This window comes from Cyrtonyx montezumae, unplaced genomic scaffold (assembly GCF_038088225.1).
Source record: "Cyrtonyx montezumae isolate F1298 unplaced genomic scaffold, pur_monq_1.0 scaffold_3, whole genome shotgun sequence".
NCBI classification, from domain to species: Eukaryota; Metazoa; Chordata; class Aves; order Galliformes; family Odontophoridae; genus Cyrtonyx; species Cyrtonyx montezumae.
The window spans coordinates 109,664,631-109,684,038 of record NW_027072034.1 but is presented as its reverse complement, the minus strand read 5'-3'; the positions used below and the strand labels follow the sequence as shown (position 1 = coordinate 109,684,038).

At 40.3% G+C, this 19,408-nt stretch overlaps 1 protein-coding gene across 5 annotated transcripts in view; it reads right to left on the bottom strand.

The window, feature by feature from the left end:
• Positions 1 to 19,200, bottom strand: part of ATF7IP (activating transcription factor 7 interacting protein) — a 97,220-nt gene extending 78,020 nt beyond the window's left edge. For 2 of the 5 annotated variants that reach the window (XM_065742813.1, XM_065742814.1), the window contains exon 1: positions 18,709 to 18,804. The gene's annotated coding sequence lies outside the window, so the exon portion shown is untranslated. Of the gene's footprint in view, positions 1 to 18,708; positions 18,807 to 19,041 lie in introns of those variants that run through there. The other 3 variants (XM_065742812.1, XM_065742810.1, XM_065742811.1) reach the window with 3 other exon arrangements.
• Between the last annotated feature and the right edge of the window lie 208 nt (positions 19,201 to 19,408).

Below are 19,408 nucleotides of genomic sequence, written 5' to 3'. Positions count from 1 at the left end.
ACACGTGCATGCAAAATGAACTTCCTCCTCTGAATAAGCCACTGACACAGCTCATTTGCATAAGAAACAAGAGCTACAAGTAGACTTCCAGGTCAGCCATCTTGATACTAAGATCTTATTTTGATAATATAGCAGCATCATGAGTATTATTTTCCATCCAGTCTGAGCTATGCTATTGTACCTCTCTGCTAGTAGCTTACATCTGCTTATTAAAGCATGCCGGAACTGCCACTTATCCACACAAGTGAATCAATGTGTCACTGCAGCTCAGTGAACATGCCACAGCCTCCAAGTGAATGTTGCAACTGCAAGTGTCCACAGCCGGAACTCTTTGTGCTGCCTTCTGTGCTGTCAACTATTAGCACTGCAGCAACTATGTGCAGTGAGGTACCTCCCACATACCGCACAGTAGTACCAACAAACACACATTTATTACAGCTCAGCAGAAGACAGCATACTTAAAATAAAGAAGCAAGTAGAAAAAAAATGATCTGTGTTTTCACACACTAGCAATCTAACTATATCTGGGTTCCCTTGTATTCCATTTTGAAATCATCAGCGTGGCTCTTTTAGCCCAGACACCAGAATGCTGTGCAATCCATGCGAAGGGAAGTCCATGACACATGTTACTTGCTGCCCAGGCTGAGCCAGACTGCAGTTACAGCTAGCTGGCGCCAGTAAAAATTTACATAAAGGGGGCCTCATTTCAAGACAAAATTGCAGCAGAATACTGCCAAGCAAAGCTCCCCTCCCCCACCCCCGAGACAACAGGTTCTAGAATATATAGCTACCTATGTACTTACTAATAATTCAGATCCATGTCAAAAGTCAAGCATGGCTCCTACTGTTTATATAAATTAAAACTGACAATGGTCTCTGCAAAAGAAATGCCACCTTGAAGCAGGAATGCTGAACACTGTATTGTTTAGAATAATTTCGGTAAGTATTCTGTAGTAACTTAAGTAACACTGAATAAATGTGTATGCTCAACGCTCATACCATCAGCTATTATATAACTGATATTTTCAGCCTACCAGTAACAAATAACTATCAGCTCTAAAGTAGAGCAGCTCTGTTTTTAACCTACTGGTGACAGGTAACATGTTTGGCCATTTTGTTTAATTTGTTCAATTTCCTTTTTTCTGCCTCCCCTCTCCTGTCCTCATCACATAGGTAAAGCTGTGGGCTTTGTTTTTTTTCAAGTACCTAAAAGTGACAGGTAAAGAGATTTTAGCCTCACTATGACTTAAAATAGTTAATTTTTAAAGTCTTGCCTTTTTTTCTTCCAGTTGTCGTCTGACAACCAGTATGACAGCCGAAGCCCTACTACATTAAAGGTATAATATATTATAAGTGATATTTTACAAAAGCCTACTCTAATAGTCACAGTATTTTGGTGGGGAAAAAATAAACCAGGCTTTGCTTAACTATTCGTCTTTTATGTAAACACATTAAAGAGCACCTTTCCCCAGCCTCCCTCATTTGTAGCCTTATGAGAATCTCTCAGGGTATGACACAACTCAAGGCAAGTAAATATGCTATTTACTGTGCTACATCTAAGCATGAATTTGTGAACCCTGAAAAAAAGTTAAACCACAGTAATGTTGTGATACACATCTAGCAGCACTGTTTTAAGTATGGCGTTACACCACTTAGCAGCACACAGAGAGAAATGATGGAGGCAGAAGTGCTTGCCAATTCCAGTCAGGCAAAAGCACAGCCACCTCAGGATCACAGAAGCCTGTTTTGCAGTCCTGACCTCTTCCTGTTCTCTACACTATTTCTCTTTAAAATGTTAACTAGCTAGCTTACTTTTAATGTCTCCTTTCCGCTGTGGAAGTGCAATTTGCTGTTGGGCTGGTTCTAGGTTATTTAAGCACAAAACAGTTTACTTAATCACACTGTCACAAAGATACAGATTTTGTATCTGAAAGTATTTAGTAATGCAAATTATTCTTCATTAGTTTTTACAATTCAAGCTCAGAAGTTGTATGGAAAAACAGAACAGACATGCAAGGCAAATACTGTAATTTTTCCAGAATGACTGTCACAGTAGAATGACAATCGTTAACCATTTAAGTGATCTGCCTGCACTTCATTATTTCACATGCATCTTTTGATTTATGTTACCTTCACAGATAGACGTATGTGTGTTAGCACATTTAAGCAGTGCACAGAACACATCTTTCAGTGATGCTTTTGTCCTCTGCAGAATGAGTCATCAGATGAACTGGCTCAGAACTGGAAAATTAAGGCCACCAATTCTGCTTTTAAAAAAGCATGAACGCCACCCCCCACCTCCACACCCTTTGTGTTCCTTACAAACAGCTCTTCCCCCATCTGCACAGCTCTACAGCCTTCTACACAAATACCAGCATAGCAGCACAGTTCTCAACTCAGAAAGCAGTACTAGTTAAAACAAGATCTGTAACTCATTTTATTTCCTGGCTCAGGGAAATCCAGGCCAGAGTTTGCAGCCAGCCCTGAGGATGAGCTCTCCAGCTGCTATCTGGGGGAGGCACCACCCAGCTTCCAGAACATTCTCTGCAAAGTCAGCCACACTCCTTCGGTTTTACCCTCCTTTGCATTCCTTGTTGCATGTCACAGCATGTATGCAGCTAGTTATGACAGAGCCAGTTTTCAAATGCAGAATTCTTTCACGTAGAGGAGCAGTTGTTCATTTAGTACTCAGGAACACAGAAATTAAAGTATAAAGAACAGGAGAATTAATGAGAGGTCCTGCTAAGCCCCAGATCAGCTGCAAGCAACATCTGTGCACTGCAGCCTAAGCAGACTTACCAATCCTGAAAACTAGCAGTGACCATTTCAGATGCTTCCAAAAGGTGGGGCTTTTTTGTTATTATTTATTTTTATTTGGGAGAGAAACCCTGGAAAACAAACGAACTAGCCACTAGTATATTCCCTTCCAACCTTCAGGGAGGGGCATTACCGAAAAACAAAAAGTCTGAAATGGCTACTTTTATTTCCCACATGTAGTACTACAGTCAGTTAAAAAAAGACAACCGCACAAACAATACAAACAAACCACCCAACACAACACAAAGCAAACACTGGAGAGCTTTTATTATCTCATGCTCTCAAAGATAGTTACCTGGACTTTTCCTTCAAACACACAAGCAATTTTCTAGTCTGTGATTAGAAGTGACCTCAAAAAACAGATGTTACAGTCAAAAGTAATGAGGCCAGTTGTGTTCAGAATAATTACTATTAGCTGCATGGCTTCAAGCGGTACATATGGTAAACAATATCCTCAAATTTTAAATGTCACAGTTGATTTATCTCAGAAAAGAAAGGTACAGAAAAATCTACAGAATAATTTGCATAAACATTTAATGAACAAAGTTTGTCCTGAAAGTGAATCATGATGAAATATCTTTAATAGCTCAAAAAAAAAAAAAAAAAAGGAAAAAAAAAATCACAAAGAAAATCTTATGTACCTGGGCTTCCTTTAGGCAATACATACACACGCAGCTCAAAACATGCCCTTACGCTGTCTTTGCATCTTTTCTAAAGCATGAAACAGAGCAAATAATTCACTTAACAGCCACAAGCTCAGTAGTTTCCAATTACAAAAGCATGGTGGGATCGCTCCGATGACGGCAGCGCTGCAATGGATGGCTATAAGCTCTTCAGAGGGGATAGGCAAGGAAAGTGGGGTGGTGGCATGGCTCTTCATGTTAGAGAGCGCTTGGGCCTGGGAACAGTAAGGTTGAGTCTCTATGGCTGAGGATCAGGGGAAGGGCCAACAAGGCAGACATCCTGGTGGTGGCCTGTCATAGACCGCCTAACCAGGATGAAGATACAGATGAGGTGCTCTACAGGCTGCTGGCAGAAGTTGCATGATCGCCTGCCCTTGTTCTCATGAAGAGCTTCAACTTCCCTGATGTATGTTGGAAATACAGAATTCTTCTGTTACACAGAGGAATCAGTCCAGGAGGTTTGTAGACTGTATGGAAGATAACTTCCTGACACAGGTGGTACGTGAACCTACCACGGAAGGTGCCCCACTGGACCTACTGTTCACAAACACAGAAGGACTGGTGGGAGATATGAAGATCAGGAGCAGTCTTAGACAGAGTGATCATGAAATGGTAGAGTTCTCAATTCTTGATGAAGTCAGGAGGAGGGGTAGTAAAACTGCTACCTTGGACTTCTGGAGAGCACACCTGGAACTGTTCAGGACACCTGTAGTGAGAGTTCCTTGGGATTCAGTCTTGAAATACAAAGGGATCCAGGAAGGCTGGTCAGTCCTCAGGAAGGAAGTCTTAAAGGTACAGGAGCAGGCTATCCACCTGTGCCACAAGATGAGCCAGTGGCGAAGAAGACCAGTGCGGATGAATGGGAAGATTTTCCAGAGACTCCAGGAGAAAAAGAGAACCTGCCTCCTATGCAAGAAGGGATGGCAACTTGGGGAGAGTACAGAGAAGTTGTCAGAATGCACAGAGAGAAAATTAGAAAGGCAAAAGCCCAGCCTGAACTCATCCACCGCGATAAAAGAGAACAAAAAACTTTTTACAAATATATTAACAGTAACAGCCAGACCAGTTTTCCTCAGGGTACCCTGACCTGGAAATCTCAAATGGGGAGCAGAATAAATCCACCAGAATTCAGATGGAAACAGCCAGAGATCTACTACTTCACCTGGACTGCCACAACACTGAGGCCAGACGGGATTCACCCAAGGCTGCTGAGAGAGCTGGCAGAGGTGATAACCAAGCTGCTTTCCATTATTTCTCAGCATTCCTGGTCAACTGGAGAGGTCCCAGAGGATTGGAGACTTGCCAGCGTGACTCCCATCTACAAGAAGGGTTGTAAGGAGGATATGGGGAACTACAGCTTGACCTCAGTTCTAAGAGATGTTATGAAGTAGGTCATTTTGAGGGACATCACATGGCATGTGCAGGACAACTCAGAGATCAGGCCCAGCCAACATGGGTTCATGAAAGGCAGGTCCTGCTTGACCAGCCAGATCTCCTTCCATGTTTGGGTCACCCGCTTGGTGGATGAGGAAAAGACTGCTGAGGTAGTCTACCGATACTTCAGCAAAGCCTCTGACACTGTCTCCTACAGCATTCTCCTAGAGAAGCTGGTGGTTTGTGGCTTGGACAAGTACACTCTTTGCTGGGGAAAGAAATGGCTGGATGGCTAGGCCCAGAGAGTTGTAGTAAATGGAGTCAAATCCAGCTGGCAATCAGATACAAATGGTTTTCCCCAGGATTTGGTACTGGGGCCTGTCCTGTTCAATATCCTTACTGATGATCTTGATGAGGACATTTAGTGCACCCTCAGTAAGTTCACAAAGGGCATTAAGCTGGAAATAAGTGTAGATCTGCCAGGGAGTAGGAAGGCCCTATGAAGGTGTATAGGAACTGCTGAATCACGGCCTGAACTACTGATTGATCACCTGAGTAACATGAACATTCAATTCAGCTGGGAGAGTAGGATCGAATATACCAATGCTTGGGCTTGTTTAACCACCTGTTTCGCTTGTTGAAAAGCATCCTGTCTGTTCTCCTACAATCCCATGATTGGCCCTTTTTTGTGAGTCTATACAAAGGTCTTAGCAGCTGCACTAAATGAGGTATAAAGGAACACCAATATCCCAATATACCTCGAAATTCCTGCAGCTGCTTTGGTGTTGGGAATGCCTGAACTTTATCTATGATGGCACTGGGTAGTACTTCGGTCTTTCCTGACAAGACTACCCCCAGAAATTTTACAGATAGGCCTGGACCTCACACCTTTTGAGGACTGACAGCCCATCCTCTTTCACATAGATAAGCAGTTAATGAATCTGCTGCCTCTCCTACCGCCTCTACTGAGTCGGATGTTAACAGGAGATCATCAGTGTAGTGGTACAGGTTGACATTATTAGGTTTTCTCCAATTAGCTAGGTCACGTGCCACCAAGTTATGACAATACGTTGGCGAGTGCATGTACCCCTGTGGCAGGACCTGAAAGGTCCACTGCCTGCCTCCCCATGTAAATGCACATTGATCTTGCGATTCTTCAGTAATCAGAATACTGAAGAACGCATATACCAAATATAGCACACAATGGTAGGCTTTGATTTCCCCACTCAGTGTGTCCATTAGGGAGGCAATATTGGGTATGGCTGCATGGATGGACAGTGTGACCTTATTCAATTTCCTATAATCCACTATCATTCTCCATGTTCCATCCGACCTTTGCACTGTCCATATGGGGGAACTGTATGGGCTGTGTGCAGGTCTTATAATGCCTACTTTTTCTAGTTCCTGCACCATACTTAGTATTTCATCTTGTCCCCCCAGGAGTCTATACTGTCTTACATTAGTAATCCGGTGCAGTTTTGGCAAACAAATAGGCTCATGTTTCACATAGCCCCTCAATATTGTCTGTATCACCCAAATACTAATGCACCTTTGCCAAAGTCTGAACTATATCACATGGAGAGCCAGACCCCATAAAATGTCTATGCCCAAGATGCATTCTGGAATCGGGGCAATAGACACTTTGTAATTCCGGGGTGGGAGACACCCAACCCCCAATTTCAACAATGTTTGGGTGACTGGAATGGTCTGTCCCCCAAACCCACCAATCATCACTCTTCCCAGATTATATCAATATGCATCGCAATGGGCAAGTGTTGCGATGTATTAGATCTCTATTAACGAAGGCTCACCCTACAGTTAACTTGATCAGTGGTTCATGTTGTGAAGGGGTGGAGTGTATGGGAACTGTTGAATCATGGCCTGAACCACTGATTGATTACCTGAGGTGAGCACTGAGTCAGCTGCAGGAGCACAGGTGAAGGCAATTTACCTGTGTGACCGGAAGAGGTGGAGTCTGGCTCCACCTCTCCCAGACCCCAGTTAAGGGCTGAACACCAGTGGGGAAGGATCTCTTGTTGGAGATTCACCCTGTGTGGAGTTCCAGGCAAGCCTCAAATGTCAGGACAGGTGAGCCTTTCCTTATTTACGAGTTGTCTTTATACCATTTGGATAAGCCATACAAAAATATACCATCCACCTTCATTATTTTGTGTGAGTACTATTCTTTTGGGGTATTCACCCTACAGAAGGGATATGGACAGGCTAGATCACTAGGCTGAGGCCAATGGCATGAAATTCAAGAATTCTAAGTGCTGGGTCCTTCACTTAGGCCACAACAACCCCAAGCAACACTCCAAGCTTGGTCCAGTGACTGGAGAACTGTGTAGAGGAAACTGACTTGGGGGTACTGGTTGACTCTTGGTTGAACATGAGCCAGCAGTGTGCCTAGATGGTCAAGAAGGTCAATGGTATCCTGGCTTGTATCCAAAACAGTATTGTCAGCAGAAGCCAGGAAGTGATAGTCCCTCTGTACCTCAGCACTGGTGAGGCTGCACCTTCAGTACTGTGTTCAAATCTGGGCCACCCACTACAAGAATGACATGGAGGCCCTGGAGCATGTTCAGAGAACAGCAATTAAACTGGTGAGTGGTCTGGAACACAAGACTTATTAGGAGGAGCTGGGGGAACTAGGATTTCCAGTCTTGAGAAGACAAGGCTCAGGAGTGACCTTACTACTCTCTAAATCTACCTCAAGGCAGGTTATGGCAAGGTGGTAGTTGGCCCCTTCTCCCATGTAACTAGAAATAGGACTAGAAGAAATGGCCTCAAGTTGCACGAGAGGAGATTCAGGTTGGATGTTAGGAAATACTTCTCCAAAAAGTGGTCATGCACTGGAACAGGCTGCTCAGGAAGGTGGTGGAATCACTGTACCTGGTGGTGTTCAAGAAACATTTAGATGTGGTACTGAGGGACACAGTTTAGTGGTAAATGTTGGTGATAAGTGGATGGTTGGACTGGATGATCTTTTCCAACCTTGGTCATTCTACGATGTAGAAGGGAAGGCAGAGCTAATGCTAGTTGTATCTTCTCTTTACTACAGAAAAGGTGGAGTGAGAAAGCATCTAAAACAAGAAGTTTAGACAGCACCACAGTAAAAAGCTGTGCTCCCTTTCTTTTAGAATGACAAAACGCTGGTTGACTCCTTACTAAATATATATACACAGGTATATATATGTATGCGTGTGTGTACAAAAGTTTTGGTCGTTTGAAATTTACATGATGAATTTATTTAGTGAACAATTACCGAAAAATGGATGGACCTAAACCTAAAATTCACGAAAATGCAGGGAAAAGAATATTAATTTGCTTTATTGCTAACTCCTTTGAGAATATTATATTCTCGATAAAGCCACTGTAAAGTTTACAGCTAAAGATAAAATGTAACTGTTCTAAAATAATCATAATGTGATTAAATATCCAAGATTCAAAACAGTTTTAAGTGCTTCATAACCATTTAATTTTAGTACTTAAGGAACCAAATCAAGTCAGCTGTTTGAAAATTATTTGCATGGATTCAAGAGTATTGCATTAATTGAGCAATCCATTCCAGTTCACTTTGAATCCTGCCTGAAATTGTTTGCTCCCAGTGTATCTTCTGAAATAGAAAATGCAGCTGTGCAAATTGAGACATTTCTTAGTTTTAGAAGGAACATAATCAAGCCATGCTAGAATTGTTCCAGTCATTTACAATTTAGTAATGGACAAATATAATGAACACTTGTGTGAAGATGTAAAAAGTATAGTAGTTCTTAAATTACCTTTCAAAAAGAAAATAATGTTCTATACACTCCCTCAGAGTGAATTATTCTTGGATATTTTTCTCTTAGAAGTTCACATGTACGCCGTTACTGTTACCCCATTAGGGACTTGTTTGCTTCTGGAAGCCTACCCCTCTAAGCTCACCTATCAGCAGCAAAAAACTAATGATTCCAGAATGCCACGTGCCACAGAAGTGGAGAAAAGGCAAACAAGACCACATAGACCAGTCTGACAATGCATTTATCTCACATTTAAAAACAAAGTTGAGGTTCATTGTTCATTATACGTAACTACTTCTAATTCAAGTAATGCACAACTGATTTATATATTTAATAAAAGCATCTCTTTGCATCCATTAGAGTGCCATGCTTTCACGCAAGTAATCAATGATTTTCACTACTGAAAAACAAATGAAAATACTGAAAACATGGGAGGAAGGGAAAAGAGTCATCTTTTCAGCTACTGGTATTACTGTATACTTGGACTTCTGAGAACATGTTCCATGTTAATACTGATTTCAGGACCTAAGATACCACATGCATTCCAACGTCCACTTTACCAAAGAAAATCAAAAATACCCAACCACATCACACATGCTACTACAACAGATGCACTCTGTAGCTCCCTTCTGAACAAGTTATTTCCTACAGCAAAAGTGATTTTTTTTTCTTATCAAAATTGCCTGTTATAAAGTAAAACAAAGAACAAGGGAAATGGCAAACACTAGAGACAAGGACAGCTTCCCTCGAAACCATGGCAACCTCTGTGCATCATGCTTTTTTGGTAAAATGGAAGTCAACTTATTTAACTGACAGAAAGCTTTGGATTCTGAACACCAAAAATTTAACTTGTTTGAAGTATGATATCAAATATAAATGTAGCCACTTGATGAAGAGTTTATTTTACATGTTAGTTAAAATATGAGGTAAGATTTTGAAATAATGGGCAGCATGAAGTAAGAGCTCTTCTGGCCTGGTAAGGAAGTGAACTGCAATTAAATCACATGTAAAAGAAGACATATGAGTGTGACCTTTGACCTCTTCTTTCCCACCCAATCTATCCTGAGAAAGGATCGAGATCTACAGATTAATCCAGTGAGAGGGGAAAGAACACCACCACAACCACTCTCCAGCTGACAAGAAAAAAAAATTACACTTCTTCAGGGTATTTTATATAGGTTAGAATTCCAAATTTTGTTCAGCAAAAATGATAGAACTGATTCTCAGCGAAGCAGAGCTGGTGCTTACCTCCAAGGTCTGAAGCATGTGATGCCAACAGCTCTGCTCATTTGCATACAATCAAGCTAAACTGCTGCAATGAACACTTTGCCAGCCATTTTGAAACTGCACTGTCTCAGCTGCGCTGAAAATGTGATTAAGATGGCTGCAACGTGCACTCAAGACCAGCCATCCAGTGATAACTCAGCAGTGGATAAAGCTTTAATACAGCAGAGCACCTCCCTCTTTGCTATACTGCAACAAACTGCACAGGCAGAGAGGGGCCAGATAAATGGTTTCTTAGGCAGACAGAAAATGGTTAATGCATGGCTGCAACATTACCAGTTGTTGTTCTGAGTAGCTGCAAAAAGAAAACAAAAATAAACAAAGACGTACTAGATATTAAAAGAGGCAGCCTTGCTAGGTCTACAATCCAGAATTTGTACCACATACTTCAGATTCTCCCTTACTCCAGGCAGTTCAGAATCCATGTTACACATTAACAGCCACAGACAGAGCCAAATCATGGCTAGAACTGACAAAGATTAGGGATTAATTTTGAAGAGTAGCCTTAATTTATTCCTTTTTTTTTCCTCTTTTTAAAACAAACAAACAATCCATAACTTTTTAGAATACCAGCTGTTCTGAAACATCAGTTAACCAATAAAAGGAGAAAAAAAGAAAAATAGAAAAGAGGAAGCTGCTAACAAAAAAAGGTGACAAATCAAGAACACTGAAGAACTTCAGTAAAGCCCTGAATTCACATACCTAATTCTTACATAATATATTGCATCACTTTTATATATATTTTTTCTCCCCCCCCCACCCCCCGGAAACATCTAGAATCCCTTCAGTAATTTTGCTAGTGCTCCTGCTGTTTTGGTTTTTAAGTTCACTCCTGAAGATCTAACTTATTCAGGAATTCAGGGGAGGAAGAAGCAATGTGGGAAATGAAGGAAGGGTTAGGAGCAGAAAAGTGTTAGACAAAAAGAAATTCCCCCTTAAGATCTGTTCTTAAGATTAGCACCAATCATCTGCTCTCATCCAGGCAGCAGTGCATGAGATCTGGAGGAAGCACTGCCTTATTTGCCTTGCTTCATCATGTAACCCTTCTAGAAAACACAAATAAGTTATTTTCAAATATCTGTTGCAAGAACAGATGGAGCTATTTTGAAATAAATTAACACTGAATTATTCCTAACCTTTATCAAAGAAGCAGAACATGCCCTCTATCTATTCGTTTATTAAAATATCTAAGCTTATGTAACTGCACATATCTGCCGCCAGTTGTAGCTGGTTTCTTCAGGACTGATTATTCATGCCAACAGAGATGTTTGGTGTACTCATCAGCACTAATATTTTAAATTTAAAATATTTAAATGCATTACTTGCTTAATACAAGGACAAAGAAAAAAAGAATAGTTTGCAAAACAAGGGAAAGAACAGCCATATTTATGTAATCAACTACTACATAAATTACTATAGTCAAAAGCTTAAAGCACACTTAAAAGTTCAAAAACTTAAAAGACAAGTCTCTTAAGCAAATTTCTGAGTAGAGAATAATTTCAGTATAAAAGTGAGGCTTTAAAATTACCCACTACATTGAAGCTTTTCTTTGTGAAGATACAACACTACATCAAAATCAACTTTGGAACAAATTCAAAAGTATTGTTTCTGAATAACCACTTTTAACTCCAGATTAAACTTAAGCTTAAACTTCACATATAAAATGCCTTCAAGCTTACAGAGATTTACAGTAGCTTGCAACATCCTAAAGCTCAGACTTACTATTTCACCTCTAAACACGCATTTTTATTTTTATAGTAACAACATTTTAAATGGAAGAGAAATCTGTATTTACCACATCTACAAAAATACAATATAAAAACCTGAATTCTGATCTGCAGTCAGAGATGTTCAACATCAACCTGGAACGTTTCCATTTGGAAACCAAGAATCACACTTGTACCACACTGCATTCTCTAACATTTGGTCTCAGAGCTCTGTAGATGAAAACTCAGTTAATTTAAATAGGTTCAAATAAGCATAACTACTTGGTTTAAATAATAATAATAATATTTTTTTTAAATCACTTCCACTGACCCAGACAAGATAGAAACAATATCACACTGACTGCAGCGGTATATCACCTAATCACAAAGCTTCATGAACACTGGGGTGATGATGTGTTAATACAGACACCTAGTCCCAAAGAAAATCCTTCTGAGTGCTAAGAAATAATAGGAACATACTCAGACTTCACTTTCATATACTCAGCTACACAGCTGTGTTAATAATATAATAATATTAACTAAATTGAATATGAATGTTTAATTAAAAACAAAAACTCACCTGTGAATATTTCAGTCCAGAAACCACTAAAATCAACCCATATTATGTAGAATTACTATATTAACATGACAATGCCATTTTTTAATTGCTATTTGGGTTAGCATCTACACAGATTCTCCAAAATACAGAAGCAAATAAGGAAAATTGAGCATTTTTAGAAGGACTCAGAACTGAATTTAAACTTGACTAATTTCATATGTTTAGATTTTGCTTGTACACATAATAAAAACTCCCAACAACCTTAACTCTGCCCTCTTTTGATGAGGAGCCAATTCACTGTGGTATCATTTCAGAAAGCTCAATTATTCTAGTCACGTCACATTTTAAAACCAGAGCTTCTCTGTTCTAACCTTCTCATGTACATCAAACAAGAAGCTCAGAACTACACCCAGTAATTTCCCTAATAATTTCATTGTTTCCTCATGAAAGTACTGTCTATGGACCCCTCATTCCCCCGCAGTGTCACTAGGTAAGGTCAGATTTCTATGTGCTGTGGTTTCTAACCTAAGGAATCAAGAGGAGACAGGGCTTTAAGTCACTTCATGTTGCAATATCATTTAAAAGCAACCACAACTTTTGCTGAAGCTGTACATCTGAGTATCAGTCTACTGCATATCATCCACACTTGAGTTCAAAACATACTCTGTTCTCACTCTTTTTTTGATCAGTATGTTTATTAATGTTAAGTAAACAAAACAATTCTTGATGAAATTCACGAGCAAATACTATTGTTTGTATGAATCTGATTTAAAGTTTAAATAGATCTCCTGCTAAAAACTTCCTTTATTCCTATACTTATTTGGGACATTACCCTAACTTGAAGAAACAACTCACATATGGGACTGCAAGAACTTGTTAGATAAAATTAAGGTACAACAGAATTATGTTAGATAAAAATTAAGCTATGAGGGAGTAGGGGAAAAGTTCATGATGAACATCAGACAATGAACACTGTAATCAAGGGAACTTGTTCTGAGTTCTTCCTGCAAGTCTAGGTTAGAGACAATTATGGAAGGACCTTTCTGTCACATTGTGAGGGTTTTGTTTGTTTGGCTGGTTTTAAGTTTAATATTTCCCTTGCAGTATCATGAAATTGAGGATAATACACAGGACAGAAGAAAGTGACAAAGCCTTACAAATACGCAGGTTATTTTATCGGCTAGATTAAATATTTGCATCCATATGCATCTTAAATATGTGAATTAAAATCATTTCCAGAAATTGAATCTAGAAAACATCATTTTTTCTTCTACATGTAAAATACGCAGATTACACATACCAAATACACTGCATTATATCACCTAAGTATCTTAATAAGGAAGCTACTTAAAAACGATTTTGCGGAAAGCCATATGATTTGATTATTTCTTTCAGGAACAAACATCAAATTACAGTCTTCTAAGAGCTGATATCTCAGAAGTAGTTTTTATTCATATACAACATGCACAGCTCAAAATCAGATACCTTAAATCCACCATGTTCTTTATTTTTCATTTATTTTTAAGTTACTTCTAAATCACAAAGAAATATAAGGGGCTTTCATACAAACACATGCATAATATTCTGAATTGCTCCAGAGTATCATGACAGAAGCTTAAACACTCGGCCCTTAGTTGTTTGCTTTTAATACTACAGTTACTATTATGCCTTCAGCTACAACACCAGTGAATCTTCACTGAAAAGAGGCACGGAATGGGAGAGAAAAACTCGCTGTTAAATATGCCGATAGTTTTAAAAATATACATCAGTGGTACCAAACTAGATAGTGAGCTACCAACAGAAACAGCAAAACTACATTGCCGGCAAATTTATGAACAGACTTGTCACTTTTTGTCAGAATGACCCCAGGTTATCATCAGTGCTTTATCACACCAGGCAAGAAGCGTATCATGCAGCCTGAAGTTGTATGCTAATGTGACGGCCTTCATGCTGACTGACATACCTCTGTCCTGACTGACCAGCTAGCTGTCACAAAAAAACAATGTGGTACTGTCAGGTTCTCCATGACTCCTTCCTCACTGGCGAGAACGAGTCTCTCCAAAGCCCTGCTACCTATTTGCACAGCATTTTCAGGAATTGTCTTTGAGGCTCACGATATGGGAACTGTTGAATCACGGCCTGAACCACTGATTGATCACCTGAGGCAAGCACTGTCGGCCACAGGGGTACAGGTGAAGGCAATGTAACCTGTGTGATTGGAAGGGGTGGAGTTTGGCTCCACCTCTCCCAGACCCATTTAAGGGCTGACCACCACCAGGGAAGGATCTCTTGTTGGAGATCCCTCCCGTGTGGAGTCATTGGTGAGCCTCAATGACTTTACAAAGCCATTGTAAAAGGTGAGCCACCCTTTACTTACCAGTAGTCTGTGTACCATCTATATAAGGCCTTACAGAAATATACCATCCTCCGTTATATCTTCTCTGAATTCCATCCTTTTGAATTATCCACCCTACACTCACCAATGTTAGTCTTCCTTAAAATGAACAAGTCTCTCAAAGTTTTTAGAGAACAGATCAACCAATTGACAATGATCACATATGACAGGGCTATCACAGTCAAATCATGCAGGTTTCTGATAAAACTTTGTGCGGCTATAACACAATCAAAACACATTTTGTCATGTACTGTCCATTATTTTATATAAATGTGTTAACATTTTGTTCTTATTGGTGGCATATCACTAGTATCATATAACAACCTTATTTGATGTTCCTTATGCATTTTTTAATTTTGTGGAACATTCATTTTTCACTAATGTTCTGGTCTTTAACAGCATTTAATATAGCCTCAAATGAAAAGAGCAAACATAGCACATAAAATTAAAGTGTAACTGCAACTCTATTGTCTACAGATGTTATAGTTTTATTCTATGTACATAAATGGAACAAAATAATCAGAAATTAAATGAACATTAACTAAAGCCAGAATAGGCAACTGAAGTAAAAATGAAACCAGACATTTCTGAATTACAATATCACTGTTTATACCCAGGAAAGAAAGACACTTCAGTGATCTAGTTCTATCCATACCAATCTAAAAGCCATTCACGCACTCTGAAGATACAGTTTCTGCATCAGGACTTTATATCTCTGAAGTTGATAACACTCAGTTTTAGATTTTGATCTGTAGCCAAAGCGAACTTGAATAATCAGATACTTCCAAAGACTTAAGCATCCTATACAAAGTCATGGATATAATGGATTTTCTGACTCCCATTGTTACATGAATGGAGGAAAAAAAAATAAGAAAAAACAAGAAAAGTGAAACACCAAAACGCTATTATCACAACATGAACATCTCTAATGAAAATGAAGACTCCACAATGTTACAGAAAATTTTGCCTTTCAAAAGATACACAAAACTAAGGTTGACAAGAATTGTCACAACTGAAGAACTGAAAACTAAAATACTACTGTTACCTCCCTTGGGAAGAGCCACCAGGCTGTTAGAACCAAAACAAGACTGAGCTGCAGGAATTTAAAATCTGAGATATTGTGCAATTCTCTTCTAAACTTTATTCACAGATAAAACACTCCGGAATTGTCCAATTTAACACAAACTTAGTTGCACACACACAGAGATATGTTTTCCTTTAAAGTAATCTCTATGCTTCTTACTGAGCTGTCATAAAAGAAATAAATCAGGATTTAAAAACCAAAAAAAGGAAAAACATCCCACATAACAGCTACAATTCTAACCAAAAATCAGACAGAAAGTGAGGTAAATCCCTGTAGCTTCAAACATTGCATTTTTTTTAATATACTACAGGACACAGTGTGATAAGAATAAACAAAATTCCTGAATTATAAGCATTCACTGTGAAAGTGCCATTTGTGTTAACCAGTTTTCAACTGCTACATACATGTGAGTAAGCCTCTCACAGTAATATCACATACAGAAGTCAATAGTGCAGCCATAGTTCTATTTGAGAAATCACTATTTATAAAGGGAAAACGTATACAAAAATATATTGGATAAAAAAAAAATCACAAATCTTAACCATTTTATGGTTTGCAACTCATTTCCCTTATCCAATATTTCTTCAGAAAATTGTAATTTACACCTGTATCACTGAAGTAATTTCTAAAATAAATTCACAATATGAACACATAACTTAGCACTATAGAAAAATACTGCATGGAGAGCAAATGACAAAAATACCTTCATGCAAACTAACAAAGAGCAGAGCATTAATAAAGTATATATTTTGGCTTTACTGTCTGCATTCCATAAATAATTGAGATTTCTGGCACAGTTGAAATTCCTGCCAGTAAGCACAGGTATGCCTAATTAATATTTTTTTGTACTAAACATCTAAATTTAGGGAAATTGATGTTGTCTTATTTTGGGAGAAAAATGTAACATCTGGTTTAGTCATCTACTTTTCAGCCTAAAAGCATCCTCTACTTCTTACGGAAAAAAAAAAAAAAACAACAAAAAACCCACTTTCTCCCAAAAATTACACTTACTTTTTTAGTTATTAATTAGAAATTAATTACTAAAAAAAGGTTCTATAAATTGTTTAATATTTTTAACTGCCAGCTTAATATTCTGCAAAATGAATATTTTAAAATATTTTTATGATGTTCAGGCTCTTGGCTAGCAAGATCACCTTCTCTGGTCGAGGGGTAAAAGCATTTGTTTGTATAAGACCATACTGCTTGTGATTGCATCCTAAATTCTGGAAGCATTATCAGAAGGCCTTCTTTAGGAAAAATAAAACCATCATACTACTACAACTGAATCTGAGCTTCTGCATATGTGAAATGGGCATACCAATGCAAACTAAAGCAGGAGGTATCAGCAAGCACAGAATATGGAATGTATGTATGTCTACTGGGATTAGGATCTTATTGAAAACAGATTTTGTAACGGATGAGAAATCAGATTTAAAAGGTCCCTCAAAAACAGCATCAGAATGACTATTTTAATTGATCTATGTAGTATTGTATCTTATTATGAATTGATTCTGTTAAGTATGATCAATTTCAAGCCTATACAAAAGCAAAGATAAACTTGTAAAATTAATTCATGCAGCAAAATACAGAACAGTGCCATATTATCATAAGAACATGGGTTCAGCACTGCTGCACTTGGTGGCAAGATTGCAACTGATAGGACGTTGAACAACGTAGTTAGTCTACTAAGCTAGAAATATTATAATGAGAACATGAAGATCAAGATTCTTTGTGAAAAACACTAACAAAATTTTTCCTATATTTATTTAGCAATTAATTGCAAAAATGTACTGCCATCCAAAATGAATAGTGACATTCTTTTTTTCATTACATGTACATGAGAACTTGATCAAGTATTTGTGAAGCACATAAAGTAGTAAAAATCAAATCCACCAAATGTGATAAATAAATAGTGGGTTTAATTGCTGTTATTTGCGAATTGTATAAGTCCCCATGTAAGCACTAGGGAATTCATTTTATGGTAGTTCTGACAACCACTATTAGTCCCACTTCAGTGGTCTGAAAACTGAGAAATTACCTACCCATGACCACATATCAAATAGAGTGTTCTCCGTGCATTTCCCCCTAATCCACCCAAAGAATTCTTAGCATTCGAGGTAATACTCTCTTTCATACCTTCCCCTGGGACTACACTAAACAGTAACTAATCAGAAAATCACACGTTTTTACATTCAGATAAACTCACCTGTGTAGAAAGTTTATATATAAATTTTTAATTTCAGATTTAATCAGACACGTTCCATATTTTTAAGAACTTATATGGAATTAGTAATGGTAATAAGTATTAGTAAGAAAAAAAGAAGAGTGCTAGACAATGTCCCAAAATATATTCAAACTTGCAAGAGAAAGCCAAACCGCATGCTCATACCGTATTCTGATCTTACAGATGCAAGTCCCAATGAATTTGTTCATAGCAATATTGTATCTACTTGTCTGGGACATTCACCAAACGAAAGTGTGTTATTAGGCATTATAGCTCTGCTGTTTGGAAACCTTGTTCAGCAAGACCTAGACACACAAAGTGCTGTTTCTCTGTGGTTGCGCAAGGGCTGCCATTTTAATCTCAATGCTTGTCACCAGAAACATTCGATCCGGGCAGTGCCCACCTCATTTCTTCCCCCAACAACTCCACCCAGCTTTTCCATCCAAAGACTCACGATGGTCGTGGTAACAGTCACACCGCCATGACAACACCTCGCGTTATTACAGCACTCCTGTTACAACAGAACATCCTTCAGTAGACATTTCCACCGAATATCTGTCGAGGATTACGAGCTTCTAGCAGCGCAGCCCCCAGCAGCAGCCGGCATGGCGCAGGCAGCAGTTCACCGCGCGCAGCGGTACATTCGAGGCGCTGGGTGCCGCCCCACAGCCGCGTGGTGCGGGCGTGCCGCAGTGCCTGCGCATCACCTCAGCATTCGACGGTCCCACAGATGCCCGCCGGGCGCCGCAGCGCGTTCTGTGCCTCCAGGAGCCGGCACAGCGCCCACGCCACGCCACACCTACCTGCGAACCGCGGCCGCCGCCGCAGGGGGTCCTACACGCGCGACGGAGGGAGAAACGCGCGCCCCCGCGCCACGCTCCCCCACCTGCTGCCACCTCTGGGTGAAAACGGCAACGCGCATGCGCGCCGCCGCCTGCACTGGAGCCGAGTCACGTGCTCCCATGCAGTATGTGCGTAGTTGCGCTACTGTGTCTGTGCGCGCGGCGCGTGTGCAAAGCTGCAGCCCCGGAGCATGCGCACTGCCGCCGCCGCGCAGGGCAGCGTTCCGCGCAGAGTGCTGCCGCTGCCCGGCAGCCGCGGAATCCCGAACGCCGCCCGCCGGGGTCCCGCAGTACCTGACTCGCTGTGCTCGCGCAGCTCCTTACCCAGCGCCCAGCAGCCGCACGCTCCCGCCTCCTCCGCGCTGCCGCCGTAGATTCAAAATCGGAACCCGCTCCCGGCGCCAGCACCGCCTCCTCCCCTCGCACGCGCCGGGCCGTTATGCAAATCGCCGTGGTGTCCCCTCCCCTCTCCTGGACGGCCCCGCCCCTTCCGCGGCCGGCAGCGGGGCTGCCCCAGAGCCGGCCAATCCCGGGGCCGGTCATCCTCGCGGCATGCAAATGAGTCTCCGATATATTTAAATGAGCGCGTGGCTCCGCCCCCTGGGTGGTGGCAGGCGGCGATTCACGGTCGCGCGCTGGAACGAAGGGCGCCCCGCAGCCG